The 21,909-nt window shown below is 38.0% G+C and overlaps 1 pseudogene; it reads right to left on the reverse strand.

The window, feature by feature from the left end:
• Positions 1-726: 726 nt before the first annotated feature.
• On the reverse strand, positions 727-845 carry LOC111729648 (annotated as a pseudogene).
• Between the last annotated feature and the right edge of the window lie 21,064 nt (positions 846-21,909).

Consider the following 21,909-nt stretch of genomic DNA (forward strand, 5'->3'; position numbering starts at 1 on the left):
TTTTTTTATTAATAAAACATAAGAAAACAATAGTCACTATTTATTGAAGACCTGTTAGCCACTGTGCATTGCATTTTAGATATAATACCTCTAATATTAATGAGAATATAATAGATTTTTTTTCAGTTGTAAATTTATAAACTGTAAATCAGGAAATTGTGGCTAAGAAAAGTCAAATAACTCATTTAAAACTATATGATTAAACGGCAGGCCTGTATGTTTTAAAATTCTGCACCTATGCCATTCAATATGGTAACCACTAGCCACATGTGCTCTTGAGCACTTAAAATATGACTAGTGCAATTGAGAAACTAAATTTATAATTTTATTTAATTTAAACTTAAAAAACTGGTATTTAATTCAGTCATTGGAAAAGTCAGTTTAGTTACTAGAAAAGTTTTAAGTATGTAAGTGAATCTACTTTTGGGTAAGTAAATCTACTTTTTCAACTGGAAATTTTATGAAATCTAAAATTCTAATCAAATATTCCCAATGAAAATTTAGCATTCCAACTGCAATGTGCCATCATTGTAAAATAGACATGTTTTGAAGACTTATTGTGAAAAAAAAGGATGTGAAATATCTCATTAATACATTTTATTTATTTATTTATTTATTTATTTTTATTTCTATTTTTTTTTAGGTAAGGCAACCCTTAGTTGACCTCACAGATTGCAAAGACCTTGTCAGCTTACAATCCCTTATTTTTTTTATTTTTATTTTTTATGCCTACAGCACCTGGTCTTTTTAGGTGGTCTCCCATCCAAGTACTAACCAGACCCGACCCTGCTTAGCTTCCGAGATTAGACGGGATCGGGCTTGTTCAGGGTAGCATGACTGTAGACTCATCAATACATTTTAAATTGATGAAACTTTGAAATTATAATATTTTGGATGTATTGGCTTAAAATTTTAAATGTTAAAATTAGTTTCACCCCTTTTTTACTTAAAAAAATTTAACATTACACATGTGATTCGTATTTCTATTGGACAGAGTTGGTCTATATTCTTTCCAGTTTACCTCAGTAAGAATAATATTTGTATTTAGGCTAGGGGATGCAAGTTCCAGGAGTGAGTTTGGGGTGGGGTGGGTGAGGTTGCAATAAATCATTATGTTTCTCTGTAACTGTGAGAAATTTGTAGCGCTTACCATGTACCAGGAACTATTTCTAAGTTTTGACATTTATTAACTTATTTAACCCTTACTAAAACTTGATGAGGTAGATACTATTATTGTCCCCATTTACAAATGAGGAATTGAGGCACAGAGGTGCATACACAGTTATTTAGTAGCAGCTAAATCAAAGTAAAGAAACTACGGTAATTGGGATATACTCAGAATTTAAAATGTAGTTCTTCATAACTTTCTTTAAATGGTTTTGATTTAGAGATTTAGTTTCAACCTCTCAGACTCTTGAGAACATTTTTCTCCTCTTAAGACACTGGCCCCTTTTTCACACAACAAGCAGCTCTCCGAATTATGCATCCCTTCCCAGAATTCTAAGGCATTTATTCAAACAACGAGGGTCAAACTAGATAATTGGCCAATAGGAATACAACGTAGTTGAGCAAATGGATGATTAGAGGGGTCCCATTTGAGAATTCATCATTTTCCTTCAGTAGAAAGGGTAGTTTAATCTCTGTAAAAGCCTGCCACACCCTGTGATAATTGACTTAGCAGAAACTGGAATTGCCCTTGCAGAAAGTGCCTGCGTTTCTATGGCAGTGCTGCTGATGGAAGGCTTGAAGAGGCCTAGGAACTGCTGGGTCGGTCTTCCAAGATATTCGCAAGAGAGAAGGTGAGGACTGCGTTCAGAGGCAGCTAATTCCTAAGTGCTACGCTTTGTTCATTTTGAAGAGGACTCGAATTGGCTGGTATTCTAGAAACTGCAACAAAGAAACTCAGATGAGTCACCGAAAGTTACTTGAGCAGCTTGGATGGTAGGCACTGTTGGTTTTCATTCAGTACCAGAGATCAAGCCTTTCTCTTTTTGTATAAATATGTCCTAAAAGTTTGGGTCAGTACAGACGCCGGTTATAATCCATGTCTATTTCCAGAAGGCATTGCACTGTGTCATGGACATGAGACCCAGTGTGCTGTATGCTGTTAACACATTGTCAAATCTTTCAAACAGTGAAAGAGGAAGCTCTAAAAAATTTAGGAGAATGTCACCATACTCCACTTCTAAGAGGGTAGAGATGGTATCACGGAAAGGTCCTGAAGAGCAAAATGCTCTCACCTCAAATCTCCTGAATCTGAATCTCTGGGGCTGGTGATTAAGAATCTGCATTTTAACAATACCCCTAGACCTGTGTTTCTCAAACTGTCTGTGGTGAAGAGCTAGGGGTTTTTTTGATTGTTTGTTTTTAATTTGTCACTAACTCCTATTTTTTGGAAAACACCCTGTTAGGTGAGATAAATCCAGCAATCACTCCCTGGGGTTGGGGGGGTGGGGTGGGGTGCAGCAACATCCATTGCTATAAAAGTTTTAAACACTTACCTTCCACTTGCGTACCTCTCCTATTGGTAATAAGAGTTCATGGCTGATACCAGTCCAGAGACCACACTTCGAAAAGCACTCATCTAAGCCATAGCCTTTCGAGGACGCTGGTCTTCCTCACTCCAGAATGATCACAGCTGAGGCCTGGAACTTATGGATCTTTGCCAAGAAACACCACAGGGCCTCACAGAGAATAAAACCAAGGAGATGAGAATTAATTAGAAAATACTCTTCCACCTAGGTTGGTAAGACAGTTACTGAACACATTTTCAAATAACTCTTGTCAGATTAAATAAATCAGGCAAAATTTTAGTCATGGAAAGATCATCTCATGTTATTGCATTAAGATGTTGAATTATAAAAATTTTCTTTTCATGTATTACAGTTGTGGGTCATGAAACTCACGGTTGCCGTGAGTACGTAGATATTATGGAGCAAAGTAAATTTATTTTCATGTCTCTCTTCCAAATAAAACCGAGTTTCAAATTTTCTGTGAAAGGCTATGTTAAGGAATTTGGCCGGTCAGTTGACATTTGGAGTCCATCAAATTCTAATTGATGAATAAACACAGGGAGAATGTTTCTCTCCTGGATTTAAATTATAGAGTTGTCTTTGTCACATGAGATTGAGGTATTATAAAATGTTTGCTTTAATCTGCACTTCATTTGGTTATCCTCATCCCATAGCCACATCTCTTAAAATCTTCTTAAAATACATTATTAGGGCCTATTACACCTCTTGTTTATATTGGAGATTCAGTAAGAGAAAGTGTCAGTGATGTAAACATTATATAAAAGTAAAGGCTTCAGAGATTGAAACAGTGCTTAATGGAGCTGCTTTGCTAGTGGGAAATGAATTCTGATATTATCCAGAACTGGTTCTTACTTTGAGATGCTCCCCACTTACAAAGAGTGTCAAACAGCCTTTTAGCAACCTTGAAAAAAATCTATGACTGTTTACACGAAAGTGTTTCAAACTCTTCATCTGCTATAAATTGTGTACAGCCAAGTGGGTGCATTAGGATTTATACTAAATCTCTTTATCTGGTAAGATAAAAGAAATGTTTATAATTTCCCTGAAATGTATTTGCTTTTCCCACGGCTTTAGATAATATCCTTAACCCCCTAAAAGAAACCATTTAAGAACTAGCTGTTTAACCTACAACACAAACAGTAGCATAAGCCCTTTGGTATTTTCTAAGGTCTAAAAATGAATGGTTGTGTCTTTTTAAATTATTTGACCTCTTCTTTAAGAAGCAGCCTGGTTCATGAAGTTTAACTAGTTTTTAAGAGTACCCATGGCAAGGTTATTCATCGCAGTTTCTTGAATTCACATGTGACAAAAATATGCCCTAAAGAAAATACAAATTAAAATCACAGTAAGATGCAATTTTACAGCTACTAGAGTGGCAAAAAAAAAAAAAAAAGGCTGACAATACCAAGTGTTGGTGAGAACACAATACAAAGAGTACTCTCACACAAACTGGTGGCAGTGTGAATTGGTGTGGCCACTTTGGAAAACAATTTGATCTTACGTAGCAAAATAGACCATGAGAATACAACTCAGTGTTTTCCTTCTGAGGTGGACACCCTGTGGAGATTCTTGCATATGTACGCTAGGATAAACACAAGAATATTCTTATAAGCGTAGTTTCTAGCAGCAAAAACTCCCAACAGGAAACTCAAAAGACCATCTCATAAGAGAATGGATTAATTCATATCGATATATTCATATGACTGCAGCAAAAGTAAATACAATATAGCTACATGCATCAACATGGATGAACCTTAAAATAAATGAGATTACAAATCAAGTTATAGATGATAAAATTTCATTTGAATAAAGTTAAACAATGTGCAAAACTAAGCAATAGGCATGTGAGATAAAATGATTAAGAAATGCAAGTGCCCATGATGTAGGTGTGGTGGCCCTAAGTGGGTTTGCTCTTCCTTACAGAAGGGGAAGAACAAGCTGTGCTTGATCCAGGACATATAGTGACATTGGGAAACTCCAATGGCTGGGTGACCGCTCAAGAAAAATTAGTTACACATCAACTGAAGCATTTGAAATGCTTGGCCCTTGTCACATGGAGCTTTGAATTCTCTCTTTTTGTATACATGTTCATGAAGCAGCCTGATGACTGGTTGACTTGAGAGTCAGAAATCTGAAACTAAATCTTAATCCCATCTGTTGTTATGGGTGCAGTCCTGAGAAAATTCTATAAGCCGTTGGAGCTTCCCTGTCTACATCCATAAAATGAGGACTCCACAGAAATTTTGTGAGATGCAAATGATGCAAATGGTGTGAAACACGTGAAACAACTACAGCAGTGCCTGGCATATTAGCATTCGATTGTATTTGTTCCCTTAATTCTTTCCTCTATTTGATATTAAGTTCCTTGAGGGAAGGATCAGGCCACATTCATTTTGCATTGCCCTAAGGGCCTGGAACATCCAGATGCTAGATAAATGTTATTAAATGTGCAAATAAAAGGGCTATCAGTGAGACTTTGGAGCGAAGCATTGCACCCTAGTAAATTAAAATACTGACCTTTTTCCATTCATGAAATTTCCCTTAAGGTGGGTGTATTAGGTAGGCTTTAGCTTTAGCAACATTTCACAGAAACCCAAATGATGGGGCTGAAAAGATAATTTATTTCTCTCCCATGTGAATTTTTTTTTTTTTTTTTTGTGAGAAGCATCAGCTTTATTAGTCATTCATGCTTAGGAAAGTGGGAGCTTGGGTCCCTGTAATAGTCTTAATGTAGGCAATGCAGGTTAAGATTGATGTAGTGGCCCCTTGTGTGTCTCAGTGACTTTTGACCTCATTGTCCCAGATGGAGGAAAGAGAGGAAGACTTGGTACACTGGCACAGCCTTTAATGACACAACCAAGAAGATGCACATAACTCTTTCCTTTACCTCACATTAGCCAGAAGTTCTAGCTGCAGTGGAGCCTGGGAATGGAATTTTATTCCAGGCAGCCATGTGGCTTCCATTACTTTGAAAAGGGAGACTAGATATTAGATAACAATCTGATGTTCCTTCAACAGGTTTTCTTTTATAACACTTTGGAAAATAAAATGGTTGCTGATCCCCTATTCTGGACCAGGAGGATGGCAGCCATTTCCCAGTGATGGAGAAGAAAAAGTCTAAAAACACTCTGAGACCCAGATAAATGAAGATTTGCTAGACAGTCTTGAATTGTTCGTTTATTTTGGAACTTTGTTATTCGCAACTAACCCTATATTCTAAATAATGCAATTGGGCTGGTGCGCATGTGCGTCTATGTGGCTATGTGTAAACTTGAACCCTTCTGCCCAGGTTATTAGCCACTGGGGAGTGAGTGGTCCCTCTCTTTCCTGACTCAGCAGCTACACTGACTGTCAGGAAACCATTCTTCTCTCCACCCAGCTGTGACTTCATTCTATTAGGTTAAAATTTAAATTAGGGGTGAGTTAATATACTGAATTGTACCCTAGCGGCCTCCAATTCATTCTCTTCTCACTTACAGGGTCAGGCCTCGTATACTTAAGTTTTATACTAGCAGCACAAATTGTGCAAGACTCTTAAAAAAGATCAAGCCAATCAGAAATAATAAGATGATAAAACACAGTCCTGCCTCACTGTGAGAAATCTCAATATGTGAAAATTCAGATATATTTAGAGTGATAATGCCTCTACAGAGATTGATTTCTTTACAAAATAATTTACTGAATACCTAATAATTGCTGAATATGTAAATGTCTTTAAGTAGTGACATTTACTTACACATATTTAATACTGTGCCCAAATTACTTCCAATTTTCACAAAATCCATCTGTTACACAAAGTGAGATACACCGGCTCAAACACCCATCCTGGGTCTGAATAAAATAGATGGAATTTTATCAATGTAACATTCTCTTTTCGTTACTGCTCTGACATTAACAGTCAGTATGAATAACCTGAAGGAATAGTAAAGAAACATTTTCTAAAGAAGTAGTAAAGGAATTAAAATGATGTTCCAGTTTGCACAAGATCAAACTTTCCATGTTTCTTCCTGTTACATTTTATCATAGTTCTAACACATCTTTTTTTTCCACATTTTAGAGTTCATACTTTGTGTACTTTATAGTTTATACCTTGTATATTTTTAATGTCATTTATAAAAAAATCTCAACTCCAGACGTTTTCCCTTCTTACATTGTAGTTATGCTACCATAGAAAGTTGGAACTTGCCCTTAAGGCAAGACCTCCAGCTTCTGAAGGAGGCCAGACTTCATACCTAATAGCTTTCACCGCTAATAACACAGAGAAATTCAGAAAGTGCTTACAAGAAAAACCAGCCTTTTATCTAAGCTGTTTTTTCACTATAAGCTCTTAAAATAAAAAATAAATAAATAAATAAATAAATAAATAAATAGATAAATAAATAAATAGATAAATAAATAAATAGATAGATAAATAAATAAATAAACTGCTTTAATGATTTATTTTCTTACCTTTCTTCAGGAAGATTTTCTGCATTTGAATGTTGCATCTTTCTTTAACCATGAATCTATGATGCCCACTTTTTGTGAGCAATCAATTAAATAACTCACGAGTTCGGCAGCCCCAGTTCCCTTTGCAGCTCATGCTGCCACTTCTTGGGGAGGAAAGGCCCTGGCAGGCATCCCAGTCCACACACCAGACAAGAAAATTAAAGTTTGAGAAGAGCACTGAGTTCCATCTCTACTGGATTAGGCCAGGACAAGTGAAGTATTCAGAACAGCTATCAGGCCCTAATTTAGGTTTATAATCTTAATCTTCTCTTCCATTCTCGAGGAAATGTCTTCTCCAGATATACAGTGATGGGAAGATCTTTTATTAGTACTCTAAACGTAAGTTTATAGAAAGAAATTCAATTAGCAGAGAGAAAACCATACATAGATAGAGATGTTATAAGACTATACAAACAACTCTCAGACCTGCAGGCTCTTTTCCACCCAGAATATCTGCCCTATGGTTCATTGTTCTCACTCTCTGCCTCTGGAAAACAGGAGGTTCTCTTTCCAGGTGTCCTCAACCATGCCTGCCTCATTTGAGAGTTTTCACTCTCAGCTTTGACCTGGCCAGAGTCCCTTCGGGACTTCTTCAAGTCTCCAATGTACATGTGCACAGTTTTTCTTGCCTGGTTTTCTGAGTCCCCTGTGTTGGTTGCCCAACTACAGTGTACTCCACTTGAAGGAAGGAAACAGAGAAAATCCCCTCGGATTCACTTCTGAAATATTGCTTTGTTTTTCCTTCTTGCCATTCTGTCGCCAGCCCATCTCTTGCCTCCATCTGTCTTCATGCTGGACAAAGCAGACATGAGAAAAACTCAAAGTATTCCTCTCTTTGCTTCAGAAATGACCAGTAGAACTGCACCTAACCACAGGCCAGGTGCTTCCAGCCTGCATTCTTCTGTTTGACAGATCCTTGCATATAAGCTCTGGTAACCATTTTCTGTTCTACGTTTTGTTTACTTCCTGCATGAACTATAGATGCTCCTTGGAGTGGAGGACAATGGGGTGGAATGAAGAGAACTTTGAACTTGAAGCCAGACAGATAGCTGTATCTATCCTCCTGGTATGCAAGCTTAGTGTCTGTGTGATCTTCAGATGTCATTTAACCTTGGTGAGACTCAATTTCTCCATCTATAAAACGATGTACACATGCCCCTACTGAGTCAGCAAGAGTCACCAGAAAACCCTTCCCCAAAGGTTCCTTCTCAGACTAGTCTCCCTAAACCTTTGTTTTAATTAAAAATTTTTTTTCAACACAATATTATATTAGTTTCAGGTGTACGACAAAGTGATTAAACATTTATATACCTTAAGTGATCACCCCAATATGTCTAGTACCCATCTGACATCATATATAGTTATTATATTGCTGACTATATTTCTTATGTTGTACTTTACATCCCCATGACTGTTTTTATAACTGGTAATTTGTACATCTTAATCCCTTCCTCTTTTCCACCCACCACCCCTTTCCCATTTGTCAACTATCAAAATGTTCTCTGTATCTATGAGTTGTTTCTGTTTTGTTTGTTCATTTATTTTGTTTTTTATATTCCACATATAAGTGAAAGCATATGGTATTTGTCTTTCCCTGTCTGCCTTATTTCATTTAACATAATACCCTCTAGGTCCATCAATGTTGTCACAAATGCCAAGATTTCATTCTTTTTTATGGTTGAGTAATATTCCATTGTGTATATGTAGCACATCTTTTTTACCCAATTGTATATTAATGGGCCACCTAGGTTGCTTCCATGTCTTAGCTACTGTAAATAATGGTGCAGTGAACATAAAAGTGCATTTGTCTTTTTGAAATGGTATTTTGGATTTCTTCGGATAAATACCCAGAAGTGGGATTGCTGGGTCATACGGTAGTCCTTTTTTAAATTTTTTGAGGAACATCTATACTGTTTACCTAGTGGCTGCACCAGTTTACAGTACTACCAACAGTGCACAAATGTTCCCTTTTCTCCACATCCTCGCCAGCACTTGTTTGTTGATTTATTGATGATAACCATTCTGACAGGTGTGAGGTGATATCTCACTGTGGTTTTAATTTGCGTTTCCCTGATGGTTAGTAATGATGAGCATCTTTTCATATGTCTAATGGCTGTATGTCTTCTTTGGAGTAATGTCTATTCAGGTCCTCTGCCCATTTTTTAAATAAGATTGTTTGTTATTTTTGGTGTAATCTCCATACAACTTTTTGAAGATTTACCACACATGTTCTGTTTAATAGTAAAAAGCCAGACTTATTTAAGAAAGTAGAAATGGAACTTAGCATCAAAATCTAGAGACTTTCTAATAATGTGTTGTTATGAAGTTGGAGTAATTGACAGAAGAGAGCTCTGCAGAGTTGAGTGGTAGAGACTTCACAAGATTAGTTCTCTCCTCTTTTCTCCTATAACAGTCTCCTGCAGAGCCCCAGGAAATCAGGGAAGAGAGGGCAAAAAGTATCCTATCCACATGCAAATCATTTGGAATGTTGGGTTCTCTTTCACTGAGCAGGCTTGTTGGTGTGTGTTCTCTTAAAGCAGAAAGGATAGAGTGAAATCTCACTGACATAATCTTCGTCAGGAGCAATGGCTGAAGGCGTTCAAGCCTTCTCCAAACTTTTGATGTGTCCTTATTGACTGTGATCTGAGAACATGGCGCATGTACTAACCTAAGATGCCTGTTAGCCCAAGGAAAGGATTAGTAGGTCTTGCGGTCATTTCAAAAGCCACTTAATCACAGGTGTGCTTGAGACTGCAACAGCTCAGAGGGGTGGGCTTGGATGTGAGGAAAGAGCTGAAGCTATTACCAAAGAGGGATTCTTTAGAAAGCCTTCCCATTCCTCTCGGCTTGTGCTTTTGGTTCTGCTCAGCCTGTGTATCTCCACGTCACTCAGGCAGAGCATCCTGCAGGGTGCTTGGTGTTAACTCCGTTTCTAAGGAGGCCACTGAGAGATTGATGGTCGACCTTTTATTCAGTCATCCTGTGTGCACATTTACTGAGTGCTTATCATGAGCCATGGATTGGTTTTTAAGTGCTCTATTGGTCTTAACTCATTTATTCTTCACAGCACCTCTATGAGGTGGGCACCGTTTTTATCCATGCTGCACAAAAGAAGAAACCGAGGTAGAGAGAGATGAAGCTTTTTTTGTGTCCTTCTATTACTAGGAATCATTTTAGTTTTATAGTTATTGACTTGAAGGTGGCAATCTCCAGAGATTTTTTTCCTTAAATGATCTGGTTGGAACCATTTGCTCACTAAGCAATTACCATGTTTGTTTCATACGATAAGGGACGATGCAGACAGAGCCACGGAGAGACTATGGCGACTCACTGGTATGCGTGCATGCCACGGAGCAGGTGGCCTGAATGGTCATGTTTGTAGGGGACACCTGTAGTTTTCAGATCTTTTATTGGTCTCTGACCTCAGGCCTGTGGTTCTATAAAACAGCCCACATTTCCTTCTAAAGCAAAGGCATTAACATGCATCCTTTCTCAGATGGCTCTTTAAAGGAGTTTCAATAGCCTATTCGGTTTCAATACATCTGTGGAGCAAATTTCAAATTGCATATTTTATCTTCTGTCATGACTACTTTAAACAAATAGAGATTAAAAATAGAATTTAATATCCAATTAGTCTATTGGCTATGAGGAATAATTTGAGCAGGATGCATTTGAGATCCACTTCTGACCTCCGAACTCAGTAGAGTCTGGTGTGAGATTTGACTGCAGGTGTGACCAAGAGAGGAGGCCAGAGCCAGGTGCTGGATGATAGGCAATGGTATTATCAAAATACCTACAGTACTGCAGTGGAGTGATAAACTGGGATTGTTGAGAGATTGTTGGCAGACAATATTGGAAAATCGGAGTAAAGTACAAAAGAATCTGGAAGGCAGAAGAAATTGACTAAGGCAAGTGTTTCAAAACTTAGGCTGTTAATTCCAAGTTTGCCGCCACACTGTTTTTTACTGGTTTATACTGTACTGGTAGGTGAAAGGCCACCAGGAAACTAGGCTGGACGGCATTGGACTAGTTCATTATGGGCCAAAGAAGTGCTTGGTTATCCATGACAACAGGCCTTCTTGAGGGTAGAGAAGGAGCCGCGCCTGATTCCTTGCTCTGTGCTTACCCCATGACCTGAGCGATAACGCAGTGTGTGTTTCCAGTTCACCCCCAACGCCATGATCTTCAGGAATTCTGTTCATTTGGCCTTTTAGGAGGAGTTAGTCTAACAGGTTGGAAATGCTACTACTTCAGTTGTCCTCCGACGGTCTAACAGATTCTTCCATTTCACCTCCTTCTCCCCGCTACACCTCTTGAAATCCTTTATACCCTTCAGTGTGGTCTCAGAGGCTGCTTTTCCGAAAGTCTTTCCCAGCATTCTGTTTTCCCCTGTGTTGAGCTTGATTTAACCCTTCTCTCTACTTCTGGTATTATAGCAGGCACCAGACTCTCTAGTATTTATCTGTATTTTTTGTGCTCATGTTTTACCTTGACTGAAAGCTCTCTGAGGTTGGGATTCATGTTTTCTTCATTGTTGCTGTTTCCATATCGCCTTGCACAGTGCCTTGTATAACGTGGATGCTTATAACTTCTTGCTGAATTGAAGTAGATTAAAAATCTTCCATAGTCCAGGTTGAACTGAGAACATCAGCCGTTTCTAAAAATGTGAAGATTTGTATGGCAGATTGAGGCAGCTGTAGAAGAGCCCTCCAAGGGAGGAGAGATATTTGTAGGTCTGGATGTTTCTGCATTAAGCTAGTCAGAGCTACAGTTGACCCTTGAACAGCTTGGGGGTTAGGGGTACCACTTACCCATGCAGTCAAAAATCTGGGCATAACTCTAACTCCCTCTGACTGGAAGCTTTACTGATTACATAGTCAATTAATACACATTTTGTATGTTATGTGTATTATATACTGTATTCTTACGATGAAGTAAGCTAGAGAAAAGAAAATGTTATTAAGAAAATCATAAGGAAAAAATACATTTACAGTATTTATTGAAAAAAATTCACATGTAATTGGACTCGTGAAGTTTAAACCTCTGTTGTTCAAGGGTCAACTATATTTCCTCCCTAAACAATCAATCCTTCTCATTTTTTTTCTCCTGGATAGTCTCTTTTTCCTTCCTGCTTTTTCAGAGATTAAGTAAGTAGCCTTCTTTTTTTTTTTTTTTTTTTTCCCTGACATGATCTGAAGTCCTCCCTAGCATCTCCTTTGCATTTTAGAAAGCTCGGTTTATTAGCAGAGGGGCGGGGGCTCTGGGTTCCCGCAGGGCTATTCTCCCCTCTTCTCCCCTCTTAGCCTTAGTCTCATGGGTGAAGGCAAACTCCTCCCTGCCAGGTGGCTGGAGTGGACACATCTTGTTCAGTCCACGTGGTCAGTAGGGTAGAAATCTGAAAGGAAGTGAAAAACATCCCCTTGTCCTTCCAGTCTACCTTGTATATTTTAGGTTCCAGTGTTGTTGATCCCTAACAATTCTCACCTTCTACAGTCTCTTTCTGATGACAACCAAGATCCAGTGACTGAAAGCAAAAGAGTTTCACCTGTTCTTACATGTGGGCAATACACTGGAGAGAATGTGTGTAAATCATTAAGAGTAGAAAACCCAGCTTCGATAATATGTAACTCATGAGTTTAACAAGCATGACTTGTGACATAAACAAAACATAGCATTATAGTCTTTCATCCAACATACCTTTAAGTTTGATTCTGTGGGGTTAGTTTCCCCTGCCCTGGGATGTCAACTCTGGCAGATCTTACCATTTTTTGCCTCCAGTCTTATGTAAAAGATATGCCAAGGTCATTTTAGGTTGCAAACACAATCTCAATTCAGTAATTAGAATGTCACGCAAAGATGCTGATCAAAACTTTGAAGGTGACAGCATTTAGTTGTTGCCTTCTTTCAGTTCTGACCTGCTTCAGGCATGGTTCTCCAGTCTTCACTCCTTTTCAGCTGCCCCTCCCTGCTTATCGCCCCTTTCTGCTCCCCACCCCTCTCTGCTTACCTTGCCCTCCTTGCACACCTCTTCCTCCTTGCACAATTTCCTTACCTGCTGTTTCCTTCACAAGGTCAAAGACAGTAGAAGGAGAGAAAAGAGAATATTATGGTTATCACTAGGCTGGCAGCTTTGTTATCCTTGGGCCTAAAGCTGCCCAGATCAGTTAGATTGCTGTCGATTAAAAACGACTTTTCCTCCATGGCTGTTTTTTGGAGGGCTCTGAGGTAACCTGCTGAGCCTTCTTCCTCCTGCAGCTTCCATTACCTATGTAGGTTCATCTCTATTTCAGCTGGCCATTTGTAATTCCTCCCTCAGCTTGGGACCAGTCCTTTTTACTTATATTGCCCAGGCAAGGCCAGTACTTCTACCTAATCCTCAGAGGTAGAGGTGGGAAGGTTTAATAGATAGTAGAAAAGGTCTCAGCTCATTTCTGTGAGGGGAAGGATAGAAAATAAGATTTTTCTATATTGGCTATCTGTTAATATAATATTGCTACATTAAAAACACCCACAAATTCAGTGGCCTATATTTAGCAATGTCTGTTGCTCATGTTTCAGGGGGTCCTTTGGGATCCATCAGATGGTTTTGCTGATCTGACTGGGCTCACTCACTTGAATGGAGATTGAGTGAGTGTTGGCGGATCTAAGCTGACCTCAGCTGGAGTGACAGGGAGATATGGCTTTGCTGCATCTGTATCTTCTTCTATAATAGGGTTTCTCAGGCAGATAGAGGCATGAAAGCAAGTAGAGATATGCAAGGACTCTTTAGATTTAGACTTCAAACTGGCACACCTCTTTTCAATCTGGGTGTCCTGTATTTTTTATTTGCTAAATCTGGCAACCTTATACTTCATTTTACTGGCCCTAATGAGTCATATGGCTGAGTCCAGAGTGGAGGGGCAGGACAGAGCACCCTGCCCACAGTGAGGCCCTGCCGTGTTACATGACAAAGGGCAAAGATCTAGAGATGGTTAGAGTAATGCAATCAACCTACCACATGGTCTGTTTTATCAACTTTATTTCTGGTTAAAGGCCATTATATTCACAGTGCTCATCCTCATACTCTCTTCATCTGCATTACTAGAAATAGAAATTGACTTTTTTTGAGGATTTTGGTTTTTGAGGACTTCTCAGCAAAGCTGAGAAATGGGCATACTCCCTTGTTAAAGTGACTCCTGCCCTTATAAAACTTTGCAATACAGAGGAGTCAAATTCTTGCTTTAGCAACATGACACATTTCATCACCTTTTTTGGCCTTTCATTGTCTCAGAGTCAAAACCATAAATGTTAACTCTGACACTGCTGGGGTATGACAGTGCCAGAATCACTTGTGGGAATGATAAGGTGAGCTGGAAGAAAGATGCACAGAGCCCAACGGGGGTTAGCAAATTTGAAAGACAGATGCAGGAAGTGGCAGGAAGAAGTTGGCAAATGGAACATAACTTAGGTTATGGTTTCCAAGCTTGCTTAATCATCTGAATTGCCTGGAGATGTTCTACCTTCTTTAGTTCCCTGCGAGGACTGAGAACTTCTAGTCCATATCAGTACTAAAGACAGAAATCCAGTTCCTTAGCTGGTTTCCTTGCAGGTGTAGCTACATGTTAGTATGAATGGGGTAATGTGCCTTGATAGAGCTAAAATCGGTTTGGAAAACCTCCTGTATGAAAACTAATTGCATATACATATTAATTAATTTTTATTTTTCTCAGTTACATGTTAATTTTCTATGCATTAGAGAAAATGAATACAAAACTTGTATTTGACTCATCATATATTCTCTTACATTTGAGTTGCAAATTCCCCCAGAGAGAAATCATATCAATTCTATATTAGTGTGGAATATTCAGAATTTGGTTCCTGCTTTTGTTAAATGAAGTAACCTCATAAATTTTATTATATGTAAGTATTTGTTTTGTGAAAATAAGATTTGAGGATTAAAAGAAGAGGGACTATTAGCATGACTTAATTTTCATTGCTTTCAAAGTAGCAAATACTTATTGATTTGTGGGTGTTATATTATTTCTCTGAAAAAAATGATACAATGAATGAAGGCTGATATGTGTTTCCTGACAAGTACTTTTAAGAAGACTATTTCTAAATGCAAAATGTCAGGGAAAAATTTAGGAAGAAGATGCATATCTCTTTAGTAAGTTCACAGTGATCTACTGTGCCCTGTTCATTTCTTTTGCACACCTTAGAAACCCTTTCTTTATCTACTTACGAATTTTATTTTTGCTTTGAATTAACACACTCTGTGGAGCAACCAATTTATATATCTGTTTAAAACTCTTTCGTGGTTTATTAAAATGCATTTTTAAGAGTTATATTCCTCTGTCGCTTAGATTTATGATCCTAAACTCTTAAAGTCAACAGTGTATCGAGTCGTATGGTTGATGGAGCGGAGACAATATTTAGTGCAAAGTACTGGAATTTTATAAGCTTTGGCAATAAAAGGTAAAGATCTATAGTTAGAAACTAATATTAGAAAATAATGCCTTGTAATTTTATAGCTTATCATCTCAATTGATCCTCAAAATAATCCTTGTGTGATATAGTGAGGTCAGGTTGTCATATCCCCATGTTAATGATGGGACAACTGAGGCTCAGAGAGATTGAGTGAATCAGCCCATATCATCCTGCTGAAGAGGTAGGCTAGAAATCCAGGTTTTCTGTTTCTATGTCCTGACTTTTTACATTATAGCCTTTTGATTTTCAAGACAGCAGTGATTAGTGTTTAGCCTGGGCATACAGAAATGAATGAGGCATCATCTCTCTTTTTAAGGGATAATTGCGAGTTTCAGCTGGAAGACAAACAAGTCATAAAACCTTTGCAGTACAGTTTGGTAAGGATAATAATAAGAACTATAGAATGAGGTTCTGAAGAAAGGAGGGCTTAATTCTGTCAGGGGTGGGAATGAGGAGGAGTGTAAGCTCTTGTGTTTAGAAGAAAGAGTTTTAGCTTACGGCAATGTTTCTCTTCCACAAGAGAAGACCTGAAAAAATATATATATATTTTTTTCTTACTGAGTTCAGGAGACTGAGTGATTAAAGAATTCAGTTGATGGTACTGAATATAGTAACTGTGGCTGAGCGAGACAGTTTATGGCAGTTGAAGAATTCTTGGTGTAGGAGTAAGGAGCATTCCCAGGGAGAGGCAGTGGGGTTAAGGCCTGCAGCAAAAAATGGCTCCAGACTTTTGATTCCACTTGGAGCTTCCGAAAGTCACTGTGGCAGATGGTATTTTTTAAAGATGGCCACAACTATATTTTTTGTCCTTTGTGCTTTTCTACAATGGGATATTCTATTCCCCTCTCAAGAGGTTGAGTCTAACTTTTCTCCCTTTTAATCTGGTAGACTTGTGACTGCTTCAATCCAAAGGATGCTGCATGATTTCCAAGACACAAAAATGTTTGCTGGAACACTCTTGCATTAGTCAGGCTACTTTCTATGAAAATGAAATCGATACTGTCAAGGGTGAACTAAGCCACTGATGTATCTCTATCAACAGTGTATCGAGTCATATACTATCTATCATCTATCTATCTATCTATCAATCAATCTATCTATCTATCTAATCTGTCTATCATCTATCATCCATCTCTCTATCCATCATCTATCTATCTATCTATCTATCTATCTATCTATCTATCTATCTATCTATCTAATCTGTCTATCTTTCATCTATCTCATTTCTATTAATACGAGATAAAATACTTCTATTAGAATTAGTTCTATTCTACTATTTGTTCTTTTACTATTGAAGTCAATTATAGACATGTGAAATTGGTTTGTATGAATGATCAGAGAGAAAGTTAAAGATGAAAATAGATCCATTTGTTTATTAAGAAGACTGTAGAGAAAGAAAAAGACTGGCGGAAAAAGAAGGTGAAATGTTATACCCTATCCTGAAATAGCTAACATTTATATTGCATAACCTCTTGTTTTTCGAGGTTTTTCTCTATCTCTCTGGCTTCTCCTACTCAGGTTTTTTTGTTTTGTTTTGTTTTGTTTTGTTTTTGTTTTTTGTTTTTTTTTTTGGTAGCCTCTTTTTGCTCTATCTCCTACTTTCCGGTGTTTTCCGTGGTTACTTCTAAGGCCCTCTTTCCCTTCTTTTTAATTCCTATCCCCTTATTTTCCCTTTCTTTCTCCCTCCCTACATGCTCCAAGTGTAATCTTATCCCTTTTTTAGCCTAATCATTATTTATTGTGGACACTCATTAACTCCATATTTATTGAGTGCCTTCTGTGTGCCAGGCATTCTTCTAAGAGCTGGGGATACAGTTATAGCTTAACATTTTTAGTAGTTTAATCCTTGTGAATTTTATTTCCAACTGGCAATAATCACCACCAAAATTCAAATATTATTGTATAAATTTACATTAACATAAAATATGTGTTCTGAAGATGATGAGTGTTTAGGAAAGAATGAGTAACTGGTTAACAGCTTGAGCCAGCAGACTTTTCCTACCTCTCAGCTTGGAAAGAGTATGTGTTTATCTTGGTATTAAGGTAGCAAGATTGATGAGAAAATAATTTTCCCTTTTGACACATATTGCACTGGGGTAGGATGCAATGGGGAAGTCCTCTATGATGACAGCTGTTAATGGCAGAAACCTTGTTTGAGGCAGATGCCAGGAAGGAAAGAAGTAGGAAGTGTCATCTTACTCGGGTCTACTTGGCTTTCGTACATTATGGATTGTGCTGGATCACTGTGAGCCAGGTTCTGGATTGTAGATTATCTTGATTGACTTCTTTCTTGGACCACAGTTATTTGGTAATGTTAACAGGGACTTTCCAGAGGAATAACTAGGGAAAAAAAACAGAAAACCATTCATGCAGTTGAAAGTCGATGTCTTTGGTGATATTTATATTAGGCAGAAACTGTACTTCATTTTGGATTACATATAAGGACATTCATGGCTTCCAGTGAATTCTAACCCTAATGTAATTTGCAAAATTATTTGGTTTGGAAAGATGCAGAAAAGTAAATTTTAAATTGTCATGTAGTATTTACTTTCAATCCATTGAGGAGCTTAAAAATCAACATGAAGGCACGCCTCCATCAGTGTTGTTAAAAAAACAACAAAAACAAATCCCAAGACAGTTTATCTTAACAATAAAAAGTCCATCTAAATGAAAATGAACAGCCAACATCTTTTCATAGACTATTTGCTTCTAGACTTTCTGGGTATTTTTTATTTTTTTACTACCACGATGTTTAGGATTCCTTTTTCCTTTTGAATTCAAGGCACCAAAAGGCTTTGTTCTGGAACTATCTTCCACCAAAGCAGCTGCCTGTCTGTTATAGACGCAGAGTGCTTAACTTTCACAAAGCTTAGCATCCTCTTCTTATATCCGTGTTCTACTGTTCGCTAAAGCTAGTCATTACTAATTACTTTCAACTGCCTCACTGCTGTCTCCTGAGGTGATCTCCGGTATTTTAATACCAAAGATTTGCAGACCAATTATTAAATTACACCTAACCCTGGTGATGGATTTTGTTGCAGACAGCTAGTTTGAGTTTCCTTTTGTTTTGCTTGGTAAAGAGGTTGTCAGTTAAACTGAGGAGAAACACAAATGTATCTGTGATATGGGTGGGATAGAAAATAGGAGAAATTTATAATATAGTGACAATATCAAAACTCATATAATTTCTCTGAGGCATGATAACTTCTGAGTATAACAGTGCAGAAAGGCGCAAACACCTATTGAAATATCTACTGTGTGTGAGGCTCTGTGCTAAGATTTCCTTAATCTTTCTTATTTAAATCTCACAACATAATTAGAAATGAATATTATCCCTAACTCACCGATGAGAAAGCTAAAGTTCAAAGATGTGAAACAATCTGCGCCAGATCACACATCAAGTAAAGAACCAGTATTTAAACCCAATTTCGAATCCAAAAGCTTTGCTTTTTTCCAGTGTATTATGAATATTGAACTATATATGGTATCCACAGACTATTTTATTTTAAATGCCTCAAAAAAGAGTGGGCTAATTCATCCTCACAATTGTTTGAAGTATGACATTTGACCTCTCTAAGTGAAAACAACTGGAGGGATTACCTTCACAGACAATGAGGCAAACAATTTAAGGTCTCCAAACATCAGCCCAGGAAATGGTGGTGACGGTCAGGTTGACAATCCCTATATATGTCATAAAACAACCACCTCAAAACCAGAGTCTCTTATTCTCCTGTAATAAACAACAACAACAAAAGGGAAGCATTATGCTGATTTTTCTGTGTGTTGAAAGGAAATGATAAGATGGATGATTGTAAAGATGCTGCATTTCGATGGTACAGTTCGCCCCTCATCTTCCACTTGATTGGCTTCTGAACGTTTTTCCTCAAAGCTTAATCAGAAACATCCTACCTGGTGCTTTAGAAATGTGAAGATTTTTCATTATTGTTGAAACAATTCTAAGAAAGGGAGGGAAGGATGGAGAGGGAAGGAAAGGAGAGGGAAAGGAAGGAAAGGGAAGGAGGGAGGGAGGCAGAGAGAAAGGAGAGAGAGAGAGAGAGAGAGAGAGAGAGAGAGAGAGAGAAAGGGAGGGAGGGAAGAAGAAAGGAAGAAAAGAAGAAAAGAAGGAAGGAAGGTAGGAAGGAAGGAAGGAAGGAAGGAAGGAAGGAAGGAAAGGAGGAAGGAAGGGAGGGAAGAAAAACTTAATTTGAAGTTTAGTTTCAATATACTTGAATTTTAATTTTCTATTTCTTAGCTGAGGCACATTTTTTTTCTTTTGGATCAGAAAGCTCTCCTGGCTGCTATCGAGAGTAAGAAATACCGTCCTGAGACAGATGTCTGTTTCCTCTGCCAGGCTGGTGTGGAGCCGACCCAGAGTCTCCTCCTCCATCTGAAAAGTGGGGGAAGCAGCAAAGAGGGATCAAGCTTTGTGCCTAAAACATTTTTTCTCACTCCAGTGCTCTTGCCACATCCAATGTCTTTTAAAATAACAGCAAAATGGCTCCAAACATACATGGCATTCATGTGAGATGAGTCCTTAAGGGCTCTAGACTTGTGAATCATGCCTATCCTGATAGCTGGATAGACTTTGAACTGGGTCAGACCTGGATCTGAATCTCAGCCCTAATGGCTTATAAGCAGCTTTGTCTTGGGATAGTGATGAGATAGAATGCAGAACAAGACCTTTCCTGTGACCTTGGAATTTTTAATTAAGGCTCATAAATTGAAGACAATGGGTGATGAGTACCTACACTTTGTAAGGAGAGGTCTAGACATTTCTCTGTAGATTCTATTAGGAACTGGTAAACTTTTTGCCTCCATTAGTTCTTTAAACTCTTTGCTCCCATTAACCAGCTCCAGTCTCTATAAGAGAAAGTTAGGTAAAGAAGAAGAGGGTGCTTTGAAGGGTAAAAATAGGATTGAAAAGTGTCAGGGTTTCTTTCTTGTACTTCCTTCTTTGCCTCAAATCCTGGGAAACCATTGTAGAGATAAGGGTCACGTGATGGAAAAGAAAATTGACAATTCACAATCCTGTTGTTTGCTTGACAACCTAGAGCAGAGATCAGCAAGCTTTTAAACTATAGAGAGCCAAAAAGTCAATATTTTAGACATTGTGGGCTATGGGGTCCTAGTTGCAACTATTTAGCTCTGCAGTTGTAGAATGAAGCATATGGCTTTGCCTCTTGTTTCTCTCCTTCTTTCTTGCTCCCTGGGATTATAGCTCCAAGTAAACTACCTGCATGAAAGCCTTTTTAGGAACTGAGGCTAAGACAAGCAGAGATATGCACTTTAATTGTTTGCTGGATAAGCATTCACAATGTTTTCTGGGGGCCAGGTTGACTATCGACAGGAGAGCCAGGAGTGAACTCTACTGAAAAGAACTACCCTGTCCTGGAAGAGTGTTTGCTGAAATGAGGAAGTCCTCACAGAAGGAGATTGCATGAGGTGTACAGAGGGCAGGAACTGAGATGGAATAAAAGAGGACTTAAATGTCAGACCTGAAATCATAAAAGTCCTAGAACTTGCATTCCCTGCCCTGAGGAATGGTGCAATGGGAGGCCTCTGAGGAGGACTTGGAAAAATTGACCATGAGCCCCATAGAAAAGCCAGAATCTGATGACTGCTTTGCAAAGGTCATTAGTCATTTAAAAGAGAACTATAAAAAGCATCAACTAAGAAAAGAAGCTTTTGATCCTTTACCAGTTATTCCACCTACTGCTCTTGACCATGGAGGAGCAAGAGCCATCCACAAGAATAAGTGAGGTGTTAGGATGAAGGTGAGTATAAGAGGATGCCATACTACTTTCCGCTCTTCACTCATGGTCTATAAAATTATAGGTTAGCATTAAGGGTACAGGAGGGGAGAAGTTCTTAATTGGTTGAGAGATTGAAGTTTTGATCTGGACTGGGTTGGAATTTGTTTTTTATTTAATTTAAAAATTTTTCTTTCAGTCTTATTGAGATATAATTGATATACAGCATTGTATGAGTTTAAGATATAAAACATAAGACTTGACATACATATATTGCAAAATGATTACCACAATAAGTTTAGTTAACATTCACCACCTCATATCATTGCAAAAATGCTTTTTTCTTGTAAAAAGTACGTTTAAGATTTATTCTCTTAATAACTTTCAAATATGATACAGTAGTCTTATCTATAGTCACCATGCTGTGCATTATATCTCCAGTACTTTCTTATAACTGGGAATTAGTACATTTGACTACCTTCATCCAGTTCACCCCCACCCACACCTCTGATAACCACAATCTCTTTTCCTATGATTTTTTTTTTAGCTTCCACATTTAAGTGAGATCATACAGTATTTGTCTTTCTCTTTTGTCTGTCTTATTTCACTTAGTATAATGCCCTTGAGTTCCTTCCATGTTTTCACAAATGGCAAGATTTCCTTCTTTTTTT

This window comes from Pteropus vampyrus, unplaced genomic scaffold (genome assembly GCF_000151845.1).
Source record: "Pteropus vampyrus isolate Shadow unplaced genomic scaffold, Pvam_2.0 Scaffold273, whole genome shotgun sequence".
Lineage (NCBI taxonomy): Eukaryota > Metazoa > Chordata > Mammalia > Chiroptera > Pteropodidae > Pteropus > Pteropus vampyrus.